Raw genomic sequence first — 23,247 nt, forward strand, 5'->3', positions numbered from 1 at the left:
ATGCAACACTAAGGATTGGCTACTAAGGAACGGCTACTTTAGGAGACACCAGAACACCTGAAGATCATGTAAGCACTGTGTTCTCCCTAACGTGGCTGGGTGGTGGAGGGATGTAGACAGAGACAAAGAGACAGAGAGAGACAGCTCAGAGATGCAGAGAGGTACAGAGACAAAGAGAGAGACTGAGATGGGACAGTCTTTGTTACTAGAGCTAGGCCGATCGTAAAATTGAAACAGGGTTCTAATTAGTCCTTGTTTTTGTTTTTCTTTTGTCGGTCATGAGGCCTGAACTCTGGGTCTGGGCACTGTCCCTCACCTCTTCAGTTCAAGGCTAATGCTCTACCACTTGAGCCACAGCGCCACTTCTGGCTTTTTCTGCTTATGTGGTGCTGAGGAATTGAACCCAGGGCCTCATGCACTCAAGGCAAGCACTCTACCACTGGGCCACTTTCCCAGCCCCAGTTCTTGGTTTTTGACAATTTGAATAAACTGACAGAACAGACTCCTTTCTCTAAGGGGTAGGAGGGAAATGAAGAAAAAAATATAATAGCACCAGCCTGTAATCCTAGCTAATGGGGAAGCTGAGATATGAGGATTGCAGTTCAAAGCCAGCCTGAGCAAAAAGTTGGAAATGGAACTATGATTCAAGTGTAGAGTGCTAGCCTTGAGCATAAAAGCTCAGGGACAGCCCCCAGGCCCTGAGTTCCAGCCTCACAGGGGAGGGACCAAAATACACAAAAATTTAAATGTACTAAATTTCCTGAAGACCATTAATAACCCTTTGTGCGAGGTCAATCCTTAACAACAAGGGGAGTTCTCAGAGATGGGGTAGTGGGAGACAGGCACTCACTGGCAGACAGACTGGGAAGGTCTGAGTGCCAAAGCTCAATTTCTGGGTCCTTCAGACATCTGCCTCTGGTTGATGACCAGGCACTCCTAATCAGAACCACAAGTGAATAGACCTTCTTCCTTTTTGGCTGCAGGATGGTCTGAGAAAATGAGGAGGTTCATGAGATTTGTAAAGATAATAAGGAGTAATTACAATCATCTCCTATTGACCAAAAGTTTAATTCAGGACAGTTAAAGAGAAACATGTGTCTCTTACTCTTCTGTTGTTTTATAAACATCCACAAAAATGAGAAAGTAACAACTGAGGAAATTACAAAGCAGAAGCATTTAAAAGAAAGCCATTTGACATGCAAAGGTAAAATTTTGGTGCATAAGCTGGAAGGAAAATAAAAGGAAAAACAATGGAAATTAATTACCTATATTTTTAGGGGCCTTCTATTTCATGATTCGTGATTATTTTGTTAAATGTATACCCCTAATTGTATGCCTGTTTAAATGATCTGATTTTTTTACTTTAATATTTGTTTGTGCTCCTTGCAAATCAAGGAAATCAGCTGGGATTTATTTTTCTTGACATACATACTGCAATATCTCACCTGCCCCAAGTGGTTGTTAAACTTTGTAATTTTTTTTCATCAGACCAGTTTATTTTGTTTGCTTTGGTTCTCATGGATGTTTTATAAATCCAGTAGAGTAAATCCTCTTCCTCTCATAGCCATTGCTTCCTACTACTTTTGTGTGTTAAAAGACATTCATTTGGGTTGGAGGCATGGATAAGTTATTAGAGCACTAACCAGTGAGTGAAAGGAGCAGGTACAGCTTGAATCTCAGTCTCAAACCTGAAAAAAAAAAGAAAAAGAAAAAGAAAAAAGACATCCACATATTTGGTGAAATGAGTTAAGTAAAGATTCGAGTTTGTTCTCTAAATACGTTACTATAAAAGAAGGAATCATATGTGTTTGGGCCTCCCTTTGTTTTCTATTCACAAGGACTGAAGAACTATTGTTTTGTTAATATATTGTATGTATTTTCAAAAATAGGCTAATTTCTCATTTCTATTTTTCTTTTTTCTCAGAATTCTCTGAAATACTTTTTCCTGTTAATTCTTTCAGAGTTTTATATTACACTGTCAACAGAAATATCAGATGTGTTATAGTGATGCTTGATGCCCAGGGAATTTAAGATAGATTACGGTGTGCAAGATGTTTACATTTCCACCCATTAAAGGGTGTAGAGAATATTTATATTTCCTTCAGTTATTGTTAATATTCTCAGAAAATTTTACCTCCTCTCCTTTCACATTATCAATATCTTACAAAGTGTTCTTCTAGATATTCGTAATTGAAGTCAGAATTATAAAGGGAATCCCCCCATTGTATTTTTTGAAGATATTTTTATCTTCCAAATGAACACTTTAAAAAATAAAATGTGGCAATGTCATTCTTTCTGATGGAGGCATAGAATCCCACATTTTCTTGATCTATTCATCTACTGAAGGACATCTGCCACCACCCCATTTGTTAGGAAATGGAAAGACTTGGAAAAAATATATTAAGTGAAGTAAGCCAGGCCCAAAGAAACATAGTACATGTGTAGGACAAGCAGAAAAGGTCAAAAGCCATGTACATATGACCATATAATATGATGTTAAACAAAATGAACCTCAAGATAGGGACACAAATATCTTTTTTCTTTCCTGCTATTGCTTCTAATGTATTTATAATGTGCCATGTGATTTTTTTGTTTCTTTGTATGTTCCTCCCCCACGGTATAACCCCTGTTTTCACTGTATTTGATGTCTGTGCCCTTCATCTTGTATATACACTTCTCTAATTCAAGGAGGGGAAGGGAAAAAACAAAATGCTTAAATAAGGATACAGGTTGACCCATTGTAACAATGAGATGTACAAGATACTATGTTGAAAATGAACTTTACAACTTCAGCCAGGGGTGGGAGGTGTAGTTGTGGAGGTGGGAGGGAAGGGATGGTAGGGGAAAACAGAGGAGGAGGCAACAATGCTCAATAGGTAATGTGCTCATTACCTTGCTCATGTAACTGTAACCCCTCTGTACAGCATTTTTACAATAAAAAACGTACAAAAATAAATAAAAATAAAATAAAATGGAGGGAGGAAGGGTGAGCAAAAGTAGTCATGGTACTCAGTAGATGCTATCTGGAAAAAGAACTATGCAATTTTTGGACAGGGGCAAGTAGGGAAAATTGGGGAAATGAAAGAAGGGGTGATGTTGTCCAAAAAGAAGTATACTCATTACCTGATTTATGAAATGGTAAGCCCTCTGTACAACACCTTTAATAATAGCAGTAAAATATACTAAACTAATAGCAGCCACTCTAAATTTTCCAAGAGTTCAATTTTTTAAATAATTCTTTTAAATATTTCTTAATTAAAAAATCCAACATTATCATCTGGAAAGGATGATAGCTATCATTTTTTATAACTATAATATACATATAACTACATAGCTACATAATTGTAAATAAACCTAGTGTTTCTTCTTTCTTTTTTTTTTTTTTTTGTCGGTCGTGGGGCTTGAACTCTGGGCCTGGGCACTGTCCCTCAGCTCTTCAGCTCAAGGCACTTGTGCTACAGTGCCACTTCCGGTTTTCTGGTGGTTTACTGGAGATAGGAGTCTCACGGTCTCTCCTGCCCGGGCTGGCTTTGAACCACGATCCTCAGATCTCAGCCTCCTGAGTAGCTAGGATTACAGGCATGAGCCACCAGCGCCCGGCTGTTTCTTCTTTCTTTTCACTTTTCTAATTAATGTATTATTAACATTAACATATTAGAAAATATTAACCTATTTTCTAATTGACTAATATTTTCATATTAAAATAATGATTCTCAAATAAAATAAAATAATGATTCTCTAGTGAATAAGTAAAATATTTTGCTTTCCTGTAAAGCAAAATTATGCTGTGTGTTAAAACTTTATTATCTTCAGTATGTGTTTTAAGTCACAGTATCAAATTGAATTAAAATGATCTTTTTTGTAGCTATGAAAATATTTCCTATTTCTTTTTTCCTACTAATATGATATGATAAAAGTTGTGACAATTGCTGTGGGAATAATACCCACAGCAATGGTACCCCAAAGTAGATGTGATCTGCAACAAAAATCTGAAGTAAGGTTCATGGCTCTAGAAAAGCACATGAATACAGGACCCAAGTATTTCAGTAAGAGTCAGTTTGGTGTATTCTGGGGAGTGAAAAAGATGAGGGAGCCCACACAGGGGGAGTGAGGGGAATGGAGCTACAGATGGTGCAGAAGGAGTGAGTAAAAGCCAGATGGAGCAAGGTAAACAAACAAATCAACACACTGGATCTGTTTCCTCTGAGGATGGAAGTTACCCAAACGATTTCCCATTAAACAGAGAACTGGTGCAATCTCATCAATGGTTGGGAAAAGACACTACTAAAAAGCTTTCTTTATAAATAATGAGCTATAAGGGTAAATGGGAGGCTAGGTAGAAGGCAATTTATGTATACATACTTCCTGATAAAAACTGTCAACCAGTTAGGAATACGGAAGATGTACCTTGACACAATGAAGTCTACATGTCACAAACACCACAGCTCATCATATTCAATGATGAAAACTGGACATTTTTCCTTTAAGATCTAGAAAAAGACAAGGTTGTCCACTCAACCTCACTCCTCTTCAATATAGTACTTGGAAGTCCTGGCCAGACCACTTTGTCAAGAGAAAGAAATGAAAGATCCTCAAATTGGCTATTTCTTTTTCTTTTTCTCTTTTTTTAGGTTAGAGACTAACACTTGAACTCAGTACCTGCCTCTTTTGCTCATTGACTAGTTCTCTACCAACTGAGCTATGTCTCCAGCTCCAAAAGGCACTCAAATAGGAAAGAAGTTAAATTGAATAGGACACCAAAAAGATCCTGATAATGCTTATAAAAAGTAATAAATGAATTAAAACAGAAGAATATAAAAACCAATATATCAAATATATAGAATTTATTTTATTATCTTTAAGAAGTTATACAAAGGAGTTGCTCTTCAACAAGGCATTTTCTAATACAATGTTTCTACATCAATGTCAACCCTTCGCATATATCTAAAAATAGACTTCCCCCCAAATCATGAACATGATCCTATTTACACTAGTTATACAAGTAGTGAAAATATTTAGGAATAAATTTAATCAAAGAGGTAAAAGAACTGTATACTAAAACCTATGAGACTTTCATGGAAAAAATAAATGCATGAAGACATGGTCTAAATTCATGGATTCAAAGAGTTAACAGTCTTAAAATGGTCATACTACTCAAAGCAACCTAAGAAGTTTCATGTAATTTTGATACAAATGTATCAAACTTGTAATGCCATTCTTCACTGTAATAAAAAAAATCCTCAAATGCATTCAGGAAAGACCCTGCTCATGCTAACTGACATAAGAATATACTGCACAGTTACAATAATCAAAACATCCCAATAAAATAGACACAGAAAAATGAACAGAATTCTCTTGTTTTTTAAGCAATGTACCAAGAACACACTATGGAAAAAGTATTTTCCATAATTATGACTCAATTATAAAATCTGAAACTTCAAAACTGCAGGATTCCATGGCACTGCTCCAGGTCATGATATTTTATATGAATCCTCAGGCAGCAAAGCAAAGTAGACAAATGAGATGAAAAATTTCTGCACAGCCAAGAAAATAATCAATAGAGAGAACAGACAACACACTAAATGGAAGAAAATACTTGCAAACCATTCATCTGATAAAGCGTTAATATCCAAAATATATCAGGAATTCAACCAACTCAATAGCAAGAAAATAAATCATTCTCAAGAGAAGAAATAACCAACAGGTTTATTGAAAGGTACCCAAACATCTCTAATCATCAGAGAAACTCGAATGAAAACCACAATAAGATAGTCCCTCAAACCTATTAGAGTGATAATGATGATGATTATTATTAATATTAATAAGGTTGAAAGATCAGAAGAGATGGCATTCTCTTCCAAGAATCTAATGCATCAAAAGAATAGCTGGCTATTCTTTGAAGTACTGAGGTTTGAACTCAGGGTGTCATGATTGCAAGGCAAGCACTCTTAACACTTAGCTGTATTTCCAGCTTTGAATTTTGTGGGTTATATTTGAGATAGGCTTCTGCTTGCTACCCAGGCACACACCTGGGTTTGAGCCACCTGTGTTAGGCTTCCCTTTATAGCTAGGATAATAGGTACAGGCCACGTGGCAAAGCTCTTAGTGGAGAAGTTGTTGTGTTTTTTTCTGACAAAGCTGACTCCAAACTGTGGCTCTGTTTCAGCCTCCCAAGTAACTAAGAAAACAGGCATGAACTATGGGTCCCCAGTTGCCATCTGTGGTTTAATTAAGACTAATTTATGCAGATTTTCGACACATCTTAGCATAGTACTAATATTAAATAGTGCCAGGGAGCAGAAAGGTAGAGCACTTTTCCTTGTGTAAATAGACCCACCTCCTACAGGAAGGCTTGCCAATATATGAGAATGTTCCCGTGATTAAAACACTTTTGACAGATACCATTCATTTACTAAATGAAAGAAAATAAAACATCCAAAAGCAGTCTAAATCAGGAGAAGAGCTTAGAATGGTGGAAATGTTTGCAAGCGTGGAAAGTGAGACCATGTGAAAACAAGGACTCCAGGCCACGACTTTGCTTCCAGCCACTGTTGATCTAGCTTCTTTCCATTGTTTTTTAATCTTCCATAAACACTAATAAAAAATTACTGACATTCTCCATGCATAAGACATTACAACCAAAGTGTGTATCTCAGGGGTACAAGATTTCTTTCTGTTGATGTAATTTCTTCCGATTGCTTCTTAATGTTCCATAAAACCTGCTAAAAATGTGTAAGAAATTACAAAAAAAAGTTACCAGTAACAAATATATTTCCTTCCCCAAGACTCAAGTGGCTGTCATTTAGGAGGTAATGATGGTACATAGCTTTTCCAGAAGAGTGAAGGGAGAAACACAAGAAGAAACATTTGTATAGAACTGCAAGGCAGACAGAGGGACCAACCAGGGTGGACTCTGCTTCCCAGCAGAGATAAAACTTAGACTGTGGAGTTTTCAATCCAGCCAGGAAACATTTTATGGGGAGTAAAGTTGGTAGGTTGAGTGAGTGTGTGGACATTAGTAACTCAGGCACAAGAAGAAAGATGAAAAAAATAACAGGGAGGAAAGAGAAGTGGAGAAAGAGAGGTGAATACCTACTTATTCTGTGCAAACTCTCCTCTCATTTGCTAATGCTTCGATGTAATTCCCTTCTGTAGATTCTTGGCCAATCACTGCCAGCCTAGATATTTCAGAATGAATTATAATTGTCATTCTGCACATAAGCCTAGCACCTGCCTCTTCAATTTGCAAGTAAGAAACATAGATCCCCCCAGAATGGGTTGACATGATCACTCGAGGCTGAAGCCATTATTCTTCTTTGAAGAAACAGATTTTTGATACAAGCAAATTTGTAAAGCAAAACACAACTACTTTCATCTGCCAGATCCAATGTTGTAATTTAATAGTCACGAGATTATTGAAATAAGTTAAGTCTGTAAAAATATCATTATAAGGCCATTAGTTGCAACATTTATTTCTAAAGTCACATTGACTCTGACAGAAATGATCTGGGATTTGTTTGAAAGTTATTTTCTCATTTGTGGGAAAATGGTTTTGCTGAGAGCCTGTTATAAGCAATGGGAAAGGCATGAGCCCCAATGATGGCTCATGTTCTAAACATTTCACAAATACAGCTTTCTTATTTCTGTGTAGGTATCTGGACTTAGGTTTTTTCCCCCTTTTCTACTAGACAGTTCCTTTGCTCCCTTACATAGGACCTTCCTAAATACTTCAACCCCAGCTAAAATTTGCTAGCTTGTACCATACAATAACTTGATGATATAATTCCTTATTCTGTGTTTAACATTCACATGTTATTGTTTTTTTCTTTTCCTCTTCGTCCTCCTCCTCCTCCTCCTTCTCCTCCTCCTCCTCCTCCTCCTCCTCCTCTTCTTCTCCTTCTTCTTCTTTCTCTTCTTCCTCCTCTTCCTCTTCTTCCTCCTCCTCTTCCTCCTCCTTCTTCTTCTCCTTTTCTTCTTCTTTTTTGGTTGCTCATGAGGCTGTCCCTGAGCTCTTTTGCTCAAAGCTAGTGCTCTACCACTTTGAACCATAGATCCACTCTGGTTTTTGAGTGGTTAATTGGAGATAAGAGTCACATGGGGACTTTTCTGCCTGGGCTGGCTTCATAACAGAGTCCTCAGATCTCAGCCTCTTGAGTAGCTAGGATTAAAGGCTTATGCCACAAGTGTCTGGCTGTTTCCTCCCCCCCCCTCTGTTTTTAGTCCTGGGGCTTGAACTCAGGCCTTAATGCTGACCCTGAGCTTTTGTGAACAAAGCTAGCACTCCACCACTTGACCCACAGCTCCACTTCCAGCTTTCTGGTGATTAATTGAAGATGAGAGTCTCATGAACTTGTCTGCCCAGGCTAGCTTTGAATCTTAATCCTCAGCCTTCTGTGTAGCTAGGATTACAGGCATGAGACATTGGCTCACACATTGTTTCATATATGTGTGTGTGTGTGTGTGTGTACACACACACACACACACACACACACACACACATATATATATAAACAATTGTATGTTATATATAAAACAAAGATGTGTGTGTGGATTTCTTCACTGGTCTTACAAGTCCATGTTGGAAGTGCCCAAGCCTTAACAAGTTTTTACTGATACATAATGGAGCAAAGATCTGCATGCTGTTACAAGTACTATATGCTATTTTGAAAATATGTTTTAAGCCAGAATATCAAATATATCTGTATCATTGTTTTTGTTCTATTTTTCTTTGGTGTGTGTGTATGTGTGTGTGTGTGTGTGTGTGCATGCGGGTATGCATGCATGCATGTGTGCATTTGTGTGTGTGCATGAATGCATGTGTGCATTTGTGTGTGTGCGGGTATGCATGCATGTGTGCATTTGTGTGCGTGCGCACATGCACATGCACGCGGGTCCTGGAGCTTGAATGAGAGCCTGGGTACTATCCCTGAGCTTGTTATGCTCTACCACTTGAACCACTGCTCTACTTCCAACATAGATTTTCCTACCTGGGCTGACTTTGACCCACAATCCTCAGATCTCAGCCTCCTGAATAGTTAGGATTACAGGTGTGAGCCACCAGTACCCAGCTTATTTAATTTCTTTTTTAAACTTCCATAAGCACCAATCTATTCAAAGCCACTTCCTGTGATGTTCCCCTCTAAATGATAGCAGTGACATGGCTACTCCCACTGCAGGGATTGTCCTGCCGGGCAATGCTGCAGGACCTCCCATGTTCTGTTCTCACAACCCATGAGCCATTGTTAAGAGTATTATTTTCACTATTATGCACCAAATGCCATTGAAAAAACATATCATAACCTAGTAATTGTTCAATTCACTTAGAATGAACTGGCATGCTGTGATGTCATATGGTATTCGATTTCTCTAAAGAGAGAGCAGGGTGATCTGACCTGACCTTCACTAACTAAAAGGCAGAAAATGACACACCACAATTAACACATCAGAACAAAGGCAGTTCTGAAATCTGTCATCGTAACAGCAATGGGTAGGAGATGCCTTCACATCCAACTCAGACAGGAGCAGTCTCACCAAGAACAGCATACTACCCAAATCTACTTGGAGTCACTATCTCTCCATATTTAATCTGCATATCAAATCTATCTATGTTCCCATGCTTTCTCTCAGCACTAGGGATTACTTTGTCATTTACTACTGATGATCACTTAATAATAGTGAGTAGGTATTTAGTAGAAAAAGATCAAGGAGCTTATTTAATATTTAAAATCACAAGCGATGAAGGTATTATTCTGTGTATGTGTATATGAGAGAGAGAGAGAGAGAGAATACTGTGCTTCATGCTCTCCCTTAGCTTTTTTTTTTTATCAAAGCTGGCACTCTGACACCTCTGTCTTTTGCTGGTTAATTGGAGATAAGACCCTCATGGACTTTCCTGCCTGTGCTGGCTTTGAAACTGGATCCTTAGATCTCAGCCTCCTGATTAGCTAGGACAGGTGTGACCAACAAGCACTCAGAAAAATATGCACAGTAAATACTTCTCCAAAATGCTCTTGACAAGAAGTGTTTTATATTTGAATGTTTTCAGATGTTTTGCACTTGAGCAATGAAATGTCATGGGCCTAGGACCCAAGTCTTAACACTAAGTCAGCAAGGTTTCCATCCATCTTATCAGACAGCCTGAGGTAACTCTAGGCAGGTAATTCAGAGCACCTGGTCTTACTAATGCCTTTCCCTAGTGTGACATTCTCCACTTGTGGCAGTATGTTGGCACTGGAATGCTTTGGCTTTGGGGATGTATCTGGTTTAAATCCTGGAATAGAAAGAAAAACAATAGAACACACATGTTGCTATCAAAGAGAAATTATTCAGAAAACATATAACATTGTATCCTGGAAGCCAGTACCAGTGGTTTATTCCTATAATCCTAGCAACTCAGGAGACTGAGTGCTAAGGATTGTGGTTCTAAGTCATCCTGGGCAGAAAACCCCATAAGACTCTTATCTCCAATTGACCACCAAAAAAAAAACCTCAAAATGGAACAGTGGCTCAAGTAATTGAGTACTAGCCTTGAAAAAAATAGCTCAGGTATGCTGAGTACTGGTGGCTCACGCCTGTAATCCTAGCTACTCAGGAGGCTGAGATCTGAGGATCATGGTTCAAATCCAGCCCAGGCAGGAAAGTCCGTGAGATTCTTATCTCCAATAAAGGACTAGAAAACCAGAAGTGCTGCTGTGGCTCAAGCAGTAGAGCTCCATGACTGACAAAAAATAAAATAAAATAAAATAGCTCAGGTACTGCACCCAAGTCCTGAGCTCAAGACCCAGGACCAGCACACACAAAGCAACAACAAACAACCATAACAACAACAAAAAATTATCTTTTTCTGGGAGTGTTTTATTGTTTTATTTCCAAATTTAAGATGGATTATGAGTAAGATTAGTCATCATTCAAATGCTAAAGAAGACAAGTTTTAGGAGTAATTTGAACAGAAATAAGTATTTAAACTGTAGGGGATGGAGGTAGACAACACTAACTCTTCTTTATCTTTGGTTGCTTTACTGTTAGTTGTTGACTCCATGCAGAAACCCACATTTGATGGTAGAGGAATTTAGAAACCTTAGATTACAAAAAAATATGACCAGGTAAGAAAAGTGAAACCATAAAAAAGTACTGAATGTCACACACAATGAGTATTTTGGAGAGTACTTCTTATTTATATAAGCAATACATACACTTACACACTCAGTTGTAGCACTAAGAAAACCAAATGTTAGGTGGGCACCAGTGGCTCATGCCTGCAATCCTAGCTGCGCAGGAGGATGAGATCTGAGGATCCATTCAGAGAAGTCTATGAGAGTCTTATCTCCAATAAACCACCAAAAAGCTAGAAGTAGAGCTGTGGTTTAAGTAATAGAGTGCTAGTGTTGAGCAAAATGAAGCTCTGGGACAGCATCCTGTCCTTGAGTTCAAACTCAGCATGGCACCAAAAAAAAAAAAAAAGAAAAGAAAAACAAGAAAGCTGAAAAAAAAATGCTGCCTACATTTGTCCTTTGAAATTTTACCAAGGAAATTTTAGGAGCTTGGCAAAATGCCATTATTCCAAGTTGTTCCCAAATTCAAGTTACACTGAGTCTAACCAAACTTTACATAAATTACAGTGATACCATGTAAACATTTAAAATGTCGACCATATAACATTTAAGATGGCTTCGTGTATATGGGCTGCTACAACAAAGTGCCTTAGATGGAGGATTTTACAAACAAGAAATCAAAATCTCTTGCTCACCATTCTGCTCAAGGCAGCAGAAAGAGCTGCCACTGGTTTCAGAGCACCCTTGCTTCATAGATGGGAGTCTTTTTGCCATATTCCCATGATTGAAGGGAATCTTGAGAGTTCTGGCTTCATGGTACCATTGTTATGAAAATGCTCTCCAAAAATCGTTAGAGTCACAATGATAAATACAAAAGAATTGTCTCAGCAAGGCAAAGTTTACTTTTGTGCAGAAGGTGTGCCATCAACCAGAACTCTGGCAAGCCAGCACACAGAGCAGGCTGGCTGCTCAGGTATTTATTCCTAAAGCAACAGGCCCCACCCCCCTGCTCTGATTGGCTGACTGAGCTCAGGTTCACAATCTGTTCACGATTGGCTAGTTTGAAAAGGGTAGGATATACTTACATAAGGTGATTTTGAAACAAGATAAAAGGTTCACAAGTAATCTCAAAATACACCCACACCCTCTGCTATTTCATGGATAGTCTGGGGCCTGTTGTAATTCCACCTTGAAAAGAAACCTATTTAAGACAAAACCTTAAATTTCAAAAATACTTTTATCCCAAAGCAATTCCTCTTTTCCTGAACGAGAGCCAAGCCACCAGGCCAACACAAGAACTTTTAAGCAATAAACGTTGACAGAAAAGAGTTTTACTGCACTGGGAATTAGACATCACTGTATGAGTTTTTGAAGAGGGAAACAAAAATTCCAACTATTGCACCTATTTTCCTTTAAAAGGAATATGTAGAATCAGATTGACTATTTAATCAATAGTAGTTAAAACTAACTGCATACTGACATGACACATTGTAAAAATGACAAGGATTCTAGGATTTTCAAGCATTGTACATAATACAAATTAGAACCAAATCATTTCCCGTAAGAACAATTACATTTTTACTATACTTTTTATTTTACCTTTAAAAAGTAATTGCCATTTAACAAATCAGTTTATGAATACAATGCACCAATTTCTAAGAGAAATAAATAGAAGAATGTCATCTAGCATACATATAATGACTCTTTATTAGCCACTCTAATATAAAATATGGATTTAGCCAAGAGCAGAAGCAATCAAATTACTGTGGTATCATGTGCTGGTTCCTAAATGCTACACCATTAGGCTTGCGCCAATCTAGAAGGGTTTTTACCAATAAATATGCAAATTAGAAATAAGAACAATGTGTTCAATTCTTAGGAGATTAAAAGCATTCAATTATAAAAATGTCAACAAATTTTATATTATATTTAAGTTATTGTGGTATTATAACTGTTAACTGTTATTCTGTCTCAAGTCTGGGAAATATTCAAATTGCTTTAAACTCTTAAAAACCTACCCAAGACAAAATTCTGGGAGCAATATAGAAGGCAAGTATAATAGAAAAGGCATGCAATTCAAATCCCAACTCTCTTAAGTAGATGACTTTGGATTAATAATTTAGAAGCTTTTATCTTAATTTGATCATGAAAATCAAGCTCCTTAATGATTACTTTGGAATTCTGGTAAGGATCACCTGAAAATTGGACTTCTAGTGCTCTTAATATGAGCCTGTAATTATATCTATCTAATCACTCAAAGCAATTATTGTTGGAGTATTTGTTGGATGTGAATAAGAAGAGCAAAACAACACTGGCATTGCAGGCTCACACCTATAATCCTAGCTACTCAGAAGGGTGAGATCTGAGGATTATAGTTTAAAGCTAGCATGGGCAAAAAAGTCCATAAAACTCTTTTCTCTAAAAAAAAAAAACTACTCAGTAAAAGCCACCAGTGGCATTATGGCTCAGGTGGTTGAGTGCTAGCCTTGAGCAAAACAAAGCTCAGAGACGACACAGGCCCTGATTTCAAGCCCAGGATCAGCACCAAAAGCATAAGAGAAAGGAATAGCAAAACAGTAGTATAACAGTAATGCCATATTTGTTATTTTTGTTGTTGTTGATAGTCCCATGTAAAAATCCAGAAGCAAAAGATGCAGAGAATCTTTAATCTCAACTGTGATCTCGTCTTCAGGACTCAAGGTAACAATGGTTGATCATGAACACACATGTGACTTCTGATGAATTGTCTCCGCACAAATTCAGCTCCTAGTGGGGATGAAGCTCATTTGAATGTGATTATCCACTTACAGGTGATGATCTAAAATATGTGTAAGGCTGGTTTGTTTCTGATGCACTGTCCCTGAGCTTTTGTGCTGTCTTGCCCTTGAGCCACAGCTCTTCCACTTATTGAGTTTTTGGTAGTTAATTAGAGATGAGTCTCATGGACTCTCCTGTCCTGGCCTTGAACTGCAATCCTCCAATCTCAGCCTCCTGAGTGGCTATAGGAGCCTCAGGCACCTCACCCTCACCACTTGGTAACACTTTTGTTTTTTATTTTTTTTTATCATGCTCAATTTTTTTTTGTGGGCTAGTAGAGGAAAGAAAGAGCCTATGCTTAGGACTGTGCTCCTCCTCCTCTTCCTCCTCCTCCTCCTCCTCCTCCCTGTCAGTTTGAAGGCCTTTATGTTCTTGATCATCCTTTATATTTAAAGCATATGCTATTTTGTGCAAATATCTGTGTCTGAGTTTTTTATCTAAAATCAGAAATTATCTTTTATTCAATAAATGTGACATATATAGGTAATATATTAAAAGAAATGTAATTAGTGGTAGCTTTCATCAATTCAAAAATAACCCAAAACAGAATGAAAAGATTGGATGGATCTTGTTTTTTGATCCAATCTGCTATTCTTCTTTTGATTGGAGAATTGCATCCATTAGTGTTTAGAGTTATTATAGAGAGATGTGCAGGTTTCTTGCTGTTTTCTTGATTCTTGTATTTTGTTTGTCCTCTTCCTATGTTTACTAAGTTGATCTTCTAGTGCTTTTTTTTTTTTTTTTTTGGTCGTGGGGCTTGAACTCTGGGCCTGGGCATTGACCATGAATTCTTCAGCTCAAGGCGAGTGCTCTACCGCTTGTGCCACAGCTCCACTTTGGGTTTTTTAATGGTTTATTGGAGATTAGAGTGTCACGGACTTTCCTGCCCTCAGGCTTTGAACTGTGATCCTCAGATCTCAGCCTCCCGAGTAGCTAGGATCTACAGGTGTGAGCCATCGGCCCCCGGATTTTTTCCATATTTTTTACTTTTTGTTCCAGCTCTTCTTTTCTATCCTCGACTTCTGAAGTTCTGTTTTCCATCTCACTTATTCTTTTACTTATTGATTCCACTGCTGTTTGCATTGTAGAAATTGAACCTTTTGTGGTTCCGAGGTCAGTTCTCATAGTGTCCATTTAATCTTTTAATGCGGTGTATAGAGTGTCTATTTTTCTCTCCGTATCTTTCTGGGAATCTTGGATCTTCTTTGTGCTGTTGAAGTTGTTTTTGCATCTCCCCTTTTATTTTATTGACCAATTCTGTCATCATTTCTTTGGTTCTTTTGTCTTCCGTCGCTTCTTCACTGTCATTGGAGTCCTTCGGTAATAACCCTTGGACCGGAGGGGGCGGAGCATCAAGAGGCTGACGTCACTGCCCCATGGGACATGCTGCTAGAGGGGAGGCGTCAAGCCCCACATGTCAAGAGGTGATTGGTCAGTGGACAGCTTGGGGAAGGGAGCATGAATGGCAGTTAAGAACTGTTGGGGGCGGGGGAGACCCGTTGGAGTGGGGGAGGGGTGCGGCCTATATATAGCCGTGGGTTAAGAGCAAGGGCAGTTAAGTTGGTTGAGTTAACTTGATCAAGCTTGGAGAGAGGAAAGAGCAGCAGGAGAGGACCTGAGAAGTTAAGCAAGTTAAGTTAGTTGAGCAGGGAAGTTAAACTTGGAAGTTGAGGAGAGAGCAGGTGGAGAGTGAAAGGAGAGATAGAGAACAAGTTGGCAAGTGGAGAGAGAGAGAGCAGGGGAGAGAAGATGCCAACAGGAAGGAAACTAAAAGGGAAGGAAACAAGCTCCTGGAAGGACACTAATTAACAGGGAAACAGCAGGAGGGGAGAGAAGGCAACAAGCTACCCACGGAGACTGAAGAAACTAATTAATAAGAGAACAGGAGGGCAAAGAAAGGGAAAGTTTGGTCCTCTGGAGCCTTGGAGATGTAGGTTGGTGGTTGGCAGATGAACTGTTCTGGGCAGGGCGGCCACTGCAGGCTTGGCGCTTTGGTGGCTGAGGCTGCTCTTGCCCTTTCTAATGTTAATAAAACTCTTGTGATTCTCCTCGTGCCTCCATGCATTGTCTCCCAGAGGCCGAAGCAGCCCTGGGCCTTAGCGCTGGGCGCTTGGGGATGTGGGGCCGCTTTGCGCGATTTCCCACCCTTATGTGTAGAAGTTAATGAGGTTTTGTTTTTCCAGTTCCAGTGACTCTCTGCTTTTCCATCTTTGGGGGAGAAGTGCTTTAGGAACCCAAATCTGTTTGGTTTGAGAGAGCAATTCCCTATTGTCTGGCCTATTGTAATTCCCTATTGTTTGCCTGTTGTCATCAGTGCACTTTTAAACCGTTAAATTCACACCAAATGTCTTCATCTACCAGTTCTAACCACTTGGTCACCATTCCCCCAGGCGTTGCATGACACAGAATAAGACCCACTAACAATGAGATTTCTTTTTCACAGATGTATTCCAAGTCCCAATCAAACTCAATCCCAATATTTTTTCTGGCTTCACTTGGTCAGAGAAAAATGATTTCAGAGAATCTACCAGACGGAGATTTTGTGCCACCAACCCTTAACCACCTGCTCGTGTTTCCAGTTATGTTAAACTGCAATTGTCTCATTATCTCTATAATGTACCTAATTTAAAAAAAAAACTACATGCCCCTTAGTTCAAATTAGAAGCATGACTAAAAATCAAGGAAATGTTAGAATTTATCAAGTGTGTGTGTGTGCATGCGTGTGCGCATGTGTGTGCATGTATATGCACATATGCCAGTCCTTAGGCTTGAACTCAGGTGGGTGCTTTCCTTAAGCATTCCTGTTCAAGGCTAGTGCTCTCCCATTTGAGTTGCACCTCCACTTCTGGCTTTTTGGTGGTTAATTGCAATAATAGTCTTAAAGCCCAGACTAGCTTTGAACTTCAATCCTCAAATCTCATCCTTCTGAGTAGCCAGGATTACAGGCATGAGCCACCAGCACCTACCTAAACTTACCAATTTTTTGAGACTTCTTGTGAATGCTATAATTTTTCTTTTCTAAGTTACACTGATCACTTCAAAGTAGCAACTGTGTGTGGCTAGGCAAGATTGAAGGAACCCTGTCGCGACCGGCTCGACCCTCAAGGATGAGGCGACAACAGGTTCTTCTTTCAGGCGGTTTATTCAGGACCTTGCTACAAGCTTCTTCTCTTCTCCTGCTTCTTCTGCCCGCTTCTTCCTGCTTCTCCTTCCCCTCCACCCCCGCGTTCCGGTTGTAAGCCTCCTGGATGGCCAATCCCGAAGCGCCACATAGCATATACTGATAGGGCTGCAAACACGAAGCAAGCCAGTAGCCAAGCCATAGCCATATAAGGAGTTGTTTTTTCACAGAGAGCACTCGCCATTGGGAAGGTGGAAGGCGGGAGCCAGCGCCATCTTTGGCCGCAGCCGCACCATGCGGCCGCGCCGTCTTTGGTCGCGGCTCCCGCAGCTCTCCACAGAACCCTGAGGAAATTCTCAACTGAATTGAATCCACGTGCCATGTACTCTCAGCCTGTAGACCCTGTGAAGTGCCTGTGGTATGTGTTTGATCACATTTCCTAAATTAAACTTCCTACTTCATTTTAAGACAATGTATAGCTCTGCACTGGTGCTTCAAGCCTGTAATCCTAGTTACTCAGGAGGCTGAGATCTAAGGATTAAGGTTCAAAGCCAGAGACTCTTATCTTCAATCAATCATCAAAAAGTCTGAAGTGGAGCTGTGGCTCAAGGGACAGACTCCTAGCCTTGAGCACAAAACCTCAGGGATAGTGTCTAAGCTTGAGTTTAAGCCACTGGACTGGCTCAAAAATCAAAAAAAAAAAAAACATTTGTATTGTTTTCATTGTACAACTATTGTGTTGTTGCTCATTATTTTCATTTCTTTTTTCTTTATCCCACCAATGTATTCATTCATGTCATCCTAACCAAATCATCCAACCTCCAAATCATACCACAGGATCTTGGAGAGCTCTGTTGGTAATCCCTAATGACTCAGATGGACTGGGTACTTAAGTAATGAAAACACACTTAAAGACATTCAGAAGTTACTAAAGGATAACTTGACTCTAGTTTAATTCATATTTAACTAGGCATTCTAAGGGTGGACAATAATATTTAAATTTGGCCCTACATCTGTCATGATCTTTTAATGCAGTGTTTAGCTATACAAATTTTGGTTTAGAATAGCATTAAAAGAGGATATATCAACCACCCAAATGATTAAATTCTCCCTCACCACCTTTAAAATAAGTTTAAATTTTCATTTAAGTTTAAATTTCAACTAATTCCATAAACAAGCACACATACCATTAATGATACACCTTACAAAGTCAATTACAGAATACAGCTTATGAAAAAAGGGAGTTTTCATAACCTCTTTTAAAATATAGAAAATTATGTAATGTTTCAGGACATACATTTCAGTTTGAATTAATTCCTTCTATCCACATTTATCTGATACCACTGTTACAGGCTTCCAGGTTCTTTTAGTCATGCTATTCCTGAATTCCTTCAGGCATTAGTATTACTAGCAAGCCTGTGATACTTGCAATCCTTATTCTTGAGAATACTACTTAATAGATGAGAAAAACATCATGGACATCAATATATAAGAACTTGTTTTTCAAAAAGCTGAAGAAAAGCGATGCTGGATATCCCAAAGATCTTCAACAAAGGTGGTGGATCACAAACAGATTCCACAAAAACAGCGGGTGCTGCTGGCTCACACCTGTAATCCTAGCTACTCAGGAGGCTGAGATCTGAGGATCTCGGTTCAAAGCCAGCCCGGGCAAGAAAGTCTGTGAGACTCTTATCTCCAATTAACCCCTAGAAAACTGGAAGTGTCACTGTGGCTCAAGCGGTAGAGCACTCGCCTTGAGCTGAAGAGCATAGGGACAGCGCACAAGCCCAGAGTTCAAGCCCCACGACCGACAAAAAAAAAAAAAAAAAAGGATTCCACAAAAACAATCATGTGGCAGATTGTGCAAGACATTGCTGGCTGTAGTCTAGTATGACCTCCCCCACCCCTCTCTCTCCCTCTCTCTCCTCTCTCTCTCTCCTCTCTCTTTGCAGCCCATTTTGGGGCCTGGACTCAGGGCCAGTACACTGATCCTGAGTTATTTTAGTCAAGGTTCATGCTCTACAACTTGAACCACACCTCTGCTTCTGGTTTTCTGGTTGTTAGTTGGAGATAAGAGTCTCATAGACTTTCCTGCCAGGGGTTGGCTTCAAACCACAGTGCCCAGATCTCAGTCTCCCACATAGCTAGGGTTACAGATCTGAGGCATCTGGGTCAGGCTCCTTTCTCCCTTTTAGTATGGAAACCTCAAGGTTACATATAGGAACTAGAATCAAAACAGTATTTCCCAGAGTTCATGGCAATTCTAGCCCTTAATGTTTATCTGAGCGTATGTAAATGGAAAGGTTTCGTGGAATTTTCTGGAAATATCCTCCAAGGAAGAAGTCTGCTTTTTCTCAGCCCTTCATCCTTCTTGATGGTTGCAATACGAACAATAAAGCCACCACAAGAGTAGTTTTCAGGAAACAAGAGGCAGAAACTAGTGTACTGGGAGCCTTGGTGTCTGCCATGCATATCTGAAGTGGTTTGCCAGGATGTCCCTTCACAAAGAGGAGGGAAGGCCTGCCCTGCTGGAGCCCTCCAAAAGGGATTTCTATCAAATGAAACAGTACCTGCTTGTAACAGATACATAACTTAATGAGTAAATCAACTGCTTAATAGGAAATCAAAATTGTGGAAACCAGAAAATTTTTCCAAAGGAGTGATCATGTAATACAGTTTGAAGCTTGTTATTACCCAGGGCCATTCAGGCAGGCTTCCAGCTAAAGACAAAGAAGAGCCTGTCATTGAAGAGATTCATTCTCCACAAGAAGCCAAAAGGTCACAGAAGAAAAATAAGGATTGTTTTCACAAAAAGGTAGAGCCAAGTTCTACCTAATTAGGCTAAAAATAACCGCAGTCAAAGTTGCAGTGAAATCAAATTCATTTTCTAGCCAATTTCTCTTAGCTGTAATCGAGTTGTAGCATCACCTAAGAAAACGTCCATCATGGAATATCATTTTCTCCAATATCAGCCTGCACAATGATAAGATAATTACATTCTTCTGCTTTTAACAAACTTCATTTCCTGGTCTTTTAACTTATTCTTTTTTATTGTTTTCTAACTGACAAAGCTCAAAATAAACATGTAAAATTGAGTACTGCTGAGCAACTTGGGGGAAAAAAATCAGTATTTTGCGGGAAATAATCACTATTCCAAACACAATTAATTTCCAGAATTTCTATTAGCATTATCAGATCATTACTATGCTCTTTCATAACCCTCATCACTTGAGCCACACTTCCACTTCTAAATTGGGGGGGGTGATTAATAAGAGATAAGAGTCTCAAATTTACCTGTCCAGCTTCAAATTCTATAAAGTACAAAATTTATGTTTCTCACCTAATCTTTTTATCTTTTCTAGTCTTTTTTTTTCTTTTTTTTTTTTTCTGGTCCTGCAGCCTGAATTCAGGATCTTGGCACTGTCTCTAAGGCCAGCACTCTACCACTTGAGCCATAGCTCTACTTGCTTTTTTTAATGTTTAATAGGAGATACAAGTTTCATGGACTTCCCTGCCCAGGTTGGTTTCCAAATGTGATCCTCAGATCTTAGCCTCATGAGTAACTAGGATTAAAGGCATGAACCAACATCGCCCAGTTATCCAATCCTTGTTTATAAAGTTGTAGTGATATAGTACAGCATAGATGATACATTTCCTGTTTAATTTCTCTCAAATCTTTCCACAGAAAATTTTACAGGCAGCTGCTTCAGAATTTCCATTACAATATCACTCAACAGTGCCATTTTTTTCTTCTTTTGTGCTGGTACTGGAGCTTGAACTCACGGCCTCATGCTGTCACTCAGCTTTTTAACTCAACTGAGCCACACCTCTACTTACAGATTTTTGCTAATTAGTTTGAAGTAAAATTTCCTTAGATTTTTCTGCCTGAGCTGTCTTTGAACCAGAATTCTCAGGTCTCAGTTTCCTGAGTATGTAAGATTACAGGAATGAGTCTGCAGCATCCAGCTATATTACCACATTTATATTCCAGAAAAGTAGATGTGTCTGTAGTTCAAACTCTGGAGCGTTCTTAGGACTGGTTGACAGCTATTATAGAAAACCGTGGATTGGGACCAAGGCCAGTCACACTGATTCACTGTGGCTGGAACTAGCAAGTATCAGTCCTCCAGAACCAATGAAAAAAAGACATGGAAAACATGTACATGAAAGAAATCTTACTGTGAAGATTTGAATTTCATTCAAATTTTCCCATCCTAATTTCATGAAGTCTGTTATTAAAATCTGTTTGGCCTAGTATTTTTTCAAAAGGTGATCATCTAAGTCAAATAGACAAATGCAATAAGTCAATACGCAATTGACAGGACATATATATATATATATACATATACACATATATATGAAATAACAGGCAAAATAATGTCAAATAGACAAATGGAAGACTGTAATGTTACTGTCCAGAATTTGAGTCATTCTCTCCACCAATTAAAGGGCAAGAAAATATCTAAACAAAGGTTTATTTCATAGGGAAACAGACTGCTTATACATGAGGGGGCTTGGAGTCCAGTATCTACAGGCTCTCTCCCAGCCCTCTCCTATATATAGTCCCTTGGCTCCTCCCCCTTAGGGCACACTGCTGGTCTTTGATTGGTGGATTTGCACTGCAGAGAGTATCATGATTAGCTCCCAAGTTTCCATAAGGTTAGATTTCCCATCTCCATACACAAGTACAGAAAGAGCCTTCTGATTGGGTGGAGGCTGGGAGGAGGGGGAGCACACACCGGTCCACAACACAAAGGACACATGGGCACATGCATTAGGGCCCACTGCCCGCTGTGCTGATGGCTGCTTGATACGTTGTCCTCCCCGTCACACCGAAGCTGGTCTGGCTCTCATCGGGGAGGCCTGACTTCCCCTAACTCTGAGACTTGATTCTCTTCCATATTCTTTTGCTAGCATCTTTTTTTTTTTTATTGTGAAAATACTGTACAGAGGGGTTACAATTATATGGGCAAGATAGTGAGTACATTTCTTATCAAGCATTGTAGCCTCCTCCTTTGTTTACCCTTCACATCCCTTCCCAGCCTCCCTGCCCACCCCCCACCTAATCCTCCCCCCACCCCAGCAAAATTGTAAAGTTCGTTTTCGACATGACAACTTGTACTTCTCATTGTTGCAACGGGTCCACCTGTATCCTTACTTAAACGACTTGATTTTCCCCTTCCCCTCCACAAATTATACAGACATCAAATACAGTGAAAGCAGGGATTATACTGTGGGGGAGGGACATACAAAGCAACAAACAAATAATCTTATAAATGCGTTAGAAACAAATGCATGAAAGAAAAAAAACATTTAAATACATATCTTAGGGCTCATTTTCCTAACATCACCTTATCTGACCTTTTCTGCTTGACTCATACATATACTAGATTTTGCAAATAAGGGAAACCATGGGGCCTATGTTTCTTTGGGCTTGGCTTACTTCACTTAATATAATTTTTTCCAAGCCTTTCCATTTCCTAACAAATAGGGAAATGTCATTCTTTCTGATGGAGGCATAGAATTCCATTGTGTATATATACCACATTTTCTTGATCCATTCATCTACTGAGGGGCATCTGGGTTGGTTCCATATCTTAGCTATGATAAATAATGCTGAAATAAACATAGTTGTGCTGGTAGCTTTAGTGTGGTCTTGTTTGTAAGCATTTGGGTAAATGCCCAAATGTGGGATTCCTGGGTCATAGGGGAGCTCCATGTGGAGTCTTTTGAGGAACCTCCATACTACTTTCCAAAGTGGTTGAACAAGTTTACACTCCCACTAACAATGAAGTAAGGTTCCCTTCTGTCTACATCCCCTCCAGCATCTGTTGTTATTAGAGTTCTTGATTTTTGCCATTTTAACTGGGGTGAGGTGATATCTCAATGTTGTTTTGATTTGCATTTCTTTTATGGCTAGGGAGGTTGAGCATTTCTTCATGTGTCTATTGGCCATCCTTCTTTCTTCTTCAGAGAAGTTTCTCTTTAAGTCATTAGCCCACTTATTTATTGGGCAGTTGTTTCTTTGAGGATTTGTTGTTGGGTGATTTAAGTTCCAAGTATATTTTAGTTATGAGACCCTTGTCCGTTGTATGGCTAGTGAAGATCTTCTCCCAATCCGTGGGCTTTCTATTGATCTTACTAGCTATGTCCTTTGCCATGCAGAAGCTCTGCAACTTCATTTTGCTAGCATCTTCTAACTTAGCCTTTGTCTCAAATACAGCAGCTCTGTTTTTGCTTAACATCTCAGCTCACTCC

This window comes from Dipodomys ordii, unplaced genomic scaffold (assembly GCF_000151885.1).
Source record: "Dipodomys ordii isolate 6190 unplaced genomic scaffold, Dord_2.0 Scaffold60, whole genome shotgun sequence".
NCBI lineage: Eukaryota > Metazoa > Chordata > Mammalia > Rodentia > Heteromyidae > Dipodomys > Dipodomys ordii.